This window comes from Apteryx rowi, unplaced genomic scaffold (genome assembly GCF_003343035.1).
Source record: "Apteryx rowi isolate R43461 unplaced genomic scaffold, aptRow1 scaffold_415, whole genome shotgun sequence".
In the NCBI taxonomy this organism is placed as follows: domain Eukaryota; kingdom Metazoa; phylum Chordata; class Aves; order Apterygiformes; family Apterygidae; genus Apteryx; species Apteryx rowi.
The window spans coordinates 136,083-140,233 of record NW_020450650.1 but is presented as its reverse complement, the minus strand read 5'-3'; positions in this window follow the sequence as shown (position 1 = coordinate 140,233).

Below are 4,151 nucleotides of genomic sequence, written 5' to 3'. Positions count from 1 at the left end.
GAATCCATCTTCCACTGTTTGGCAAGAGAGATACGGTACAGATGTGACACTAATGCCTAACTGGTTCGGTGTGGATGTTGCTAGACCCTGTTGTGTAGCAAAACGTGACCTACACCGGTGGGACCTCTACATCGTCCTTTGTGCCCCCAACGCTTGCCTCTAGATTGGTGTGTCCTTATTGATAGCCATGTCAGAGAAAATACAACAAGTAAATACGTAATTTATATATAAGGAGTCTATCCATTTGATAACAACAGGATGATTCGACAGTGGAGATGTMAGCTCCCGGCTGACACAATATGTGCTCACAGGGTCTCATGATCAGGGAGAAATCACCAGGACAGTCATAAAACAAATACCACTCTCCTAASCATGCTGCTTAGGAGGATGGCTGCGCTATAATGCTCTGATTAATGCGTGGAATTGCAATAGTGCAAGTTAATGCTTCCTTGAGCTTGTACGATGTGCTTGCAAAGGATCTTTGGGAAGGTCATGCCCACACTTTATGGCTTGACTGCAAGCTGAGCAGTGCCCTGAACGCTGACCTCGGATGTGACCGGAGTGTAAGTACTGGAATAGACTTCAAATTGGGATACCTCCACGGATGCCAGCGGCAACTCCTTCACTTGACACCACAGGGTTCGGTGTCCTTTGGGGTTAAATTCCTCCCTGTTTCAGAGGGAGGAATGAAGCATTCAGTCCTTCTAATGTGCGCCRCGCTCTGCGTGGGAGAAATGAACCTTTGAGAAAGTTTGGAAGAACTTCTGCAAATAAACCTTGCTATGACCAATACACTGAATAAAACTTCAGTTTCCGCAAGTCATAAACCGTCTCAGTCCCTGCCTCTCCCTTTGAAATGTGACTGGGCTACCACAAAGAAGAAGCCATACCAAAAAAGAACATTAAAGCACTGAAATCATGTAGAAGCAAACACAAAGAAGCTTCTACCCAATGAGGTGAGAGAAAAAACGATTAAATCACATGAAAAACCTGTTGCTACCACTTCTGCATTTGGCCAACAAAGAGGGATAGAGAGGCCCAGCTTGGTAAATATACACTCTTGCTGGATCAAAGGGGTAAGAAYGGAAGTGAGTCCTCAGGCTGTATGGACCTGATCCAGTTGGTTTTTCTACTAATTTCTGTGGGCTTTGGCTGGTGTCCAGGCAGCACAACCAACCCAGACCATGGCTAGCCTTGCTCGGCAAATAAAAGCCCTGCCATCACCGCCAATTTGTACCCTCAATTTGCTCTCCTAAACTTGTATTCTTTCCTCAGCCCTAAAATGCTCACTGGCATCTTGGAGGGGTTTAGCAGGAGAGCTGAGCACGTCACCGCACGAGGACACCGGACACGGTCGCTCCCGATGGTTTCTCTCACGTTACCGGTTCACGTAGTGGCGAGAGCCACCCTCATGTTTGGTGATGGGGTGGTGGCCATCTCGCCCCCCGCGCGCGGACGCCGRTCAGAGAGTCTCGTGTTGGCTGGAGCGGTCAGGCAGCTGCCGCCTTTCCCTCGGGGAAGGACTGCAAATGGAGCCTCCTTCCCCGCTTAATCCGAGGGGAATCTGCAGACTGCAAGGGGTTCAGAGGGCAGAGATGAAAGGGGATCGTTTGGTGATGATTTCGTGCCTTCATGAGGGCCCTCGGAAACGCGGGCGCTTGCAGAGGAAAGTTTCTGGGGCAGTGCTTCCTGTTGCCTTGTCTCRAGTAATCACGGAGCGCTTGTTTACATTAGAGTCGTACTACCAGTATTTTATATAACCATAGCTAAATCAGTACAACACTTGTATTGTACCTGGCGTTACCTTGGTCTGAAAGGGAGCGCACTGTGTCTTGGGCCCTTAAAAAAMCCAAGCAAACAACGTGCAAAATGGACACCTAGAAAAAATGTGAACGCTGCTGTATTTTTTGACATTTCATACTCAGTAACAACTATAGAGTTACTGTAAAATTGCAATTGGTTTACTAAAAATAAAATACTGTTAGATCATAGACAATTATTCCTAGCTTTTAGAAACCAAACAGGAATTAAATCCTTGGTTCTTTTTTTAATTTCTTTTTCCTCCCTGTATTATTAAAAAGGAGAGGGGAAAAAGAACAATGAATTACACAAAATAAGGGATTTATGCCAAGCATCATAATTCATATAAATACGGGACTAAATAATACTGCCAGTGTACAAAGACAGAGAAACTCTACGAGTCAACACATCCATGCAAAATAACTTCAGGGAAACTGTGCTTGCACTTTTGGGAAGAAAACACTTAACATTTGGAAGAGCCTGCACTATCAGGCTGTGACTATGGAATAAAACTGTCTTGAAAAGCACTGAGAGTTCCCATTCCCAGACTGTGTCTGTGATTGTGGACAAAAAGATAAAGCTCTCGGCTTTACTAAACAGCGACAAATTCAACCCCAGGACCTTTAATTCTCTCGCTGGAGCAGGGTATCTCCACATTCTCTGCCCGAGTTTCCCAATTTAACAGCACAGGTAAAAATATTACCAAATACCAGAGAAGAGCATTATAACRATGCAGTCATTAACACTCAAAAAGCACCCAAATGTCTTGGCAATTGGTGCCAATTCAGTTAACCAGTCAAGGTGAATTTGGTCTATAAGAGAAAAGTGGTTGCCAGCAATATAGACCCGGACTTCTGTGAAAAGAGCCTAAAGATAAAATACCAAAGAAGTGGATTGTATTAGTAACAAATATTTCAGTCAATAAAACTGATGTTTCAAGGTACTAATGCTACCACTGTGCACGGGAAGAGATAGATGCAGATAAAAAAGTTCCTGTCCTGCAGATACTGTAACCCAGACAAGGCAGCCTAGAGAGGAAAAGAAAAGACTTTCTCTGCTTTACGTGTTGGAAGCTAAAGCATGGACTAGATTCCTGACCAAAATCACGCAGGGTGTTTGCAGCAGAGCTCTGAAGTGACCTTAAGTGTTTGGTTCCCCTCTCCACTTGCCCAAACCTAGCAATACTGTAAAACTCATCCCTTTTGTTTTTAAGCAGAGCAAAAAAATATATATATATATAAAATCAATCTAGATCTGGTGTCCCAATCCAGTGCTGCAGATCTGAGGCCATCTTTACCTCCAATCCCCAGTGTTACATGTGTTCATAGCCCACGGACTCTCAGGACAATTCACAACAGTGATATTAATTCCCTGTCGGCCCAAGTCCAACTTTCAGCAGCATAAAGGAGAAATCCTGGGCTCCAGTGAAGCCAGTGGGAGTTTTGCCATGGATTTCAGCAGTGCCCAGATTACTCCCTGGGTGCTCCAGYGGGAACTGCGGATGGGCCCTAGCACGCCCAGAGCGGAGCGTGCTACGACAGCCAAGGATTTCTACACTTTTTACTCTAAAGGAGTTCACTTTTGATGGGATTACAGCTAATTAAAATTTAAAATTCAAATTAACTATCGAAAAGGTCATCTTGAAAATCCGTAGGCATCTGGTATTTATCAGCTGACACACAACTAAAGATAAATCCGAGGAAGCATGCCACCTTTCCCAGTGTCGCCTTTCACTCCATCCCCGCCGGGAGACGCGCGGGGCGGGGCGTGGGACCCCCGCGCGGGGCGCGACCTCCGCGGGCGCGCAGCGCTGCGCCCCCCCCACCCCACGCGCGCGCGGCTCGCTCCGGGGCAGCGGAGCCCGGAGCCTTCTTCCTCCTCCTCCTCCTCCTCCTCCTCCGGCGGCGGCGGCGGCGGCACGTCCGGCTGCAGCGCCCCGCGGCCGTGCGCGCCCGCTGCGCAGCCCCGGCGCGGAGTTGGGAGCGGGACGAGGGGAGAAGGAGGAGGAGGAGGAGGGAGCAGCGGGAGGAGGCAGGGCGCCGGCGGCAGCGCGCACCGCGGCGGCGGGGGCTATTGTGTGCACCAGACGGACACGCACACGCACACACTACACACACTCACACTACACACACACGGCTCGCAGGGAAAGTATCGCGAGAGCGGCCGGCCAACAACCTGCTCCACAACACCGCCGCGGCCGCGCAGGGGCGCGCAGCGCGCACATGCCCACGCCGCGCCGCGCCGCCGCCCGCCGGTGAGTACCGCGCGGCTCCGCGGAGCGAGGGGGGGGGTGTCCGCTGCCCCCCTCCCCCCCGTGGGGAAAGTCCTCCCTGCAAAGTTGGGGAGCGCGG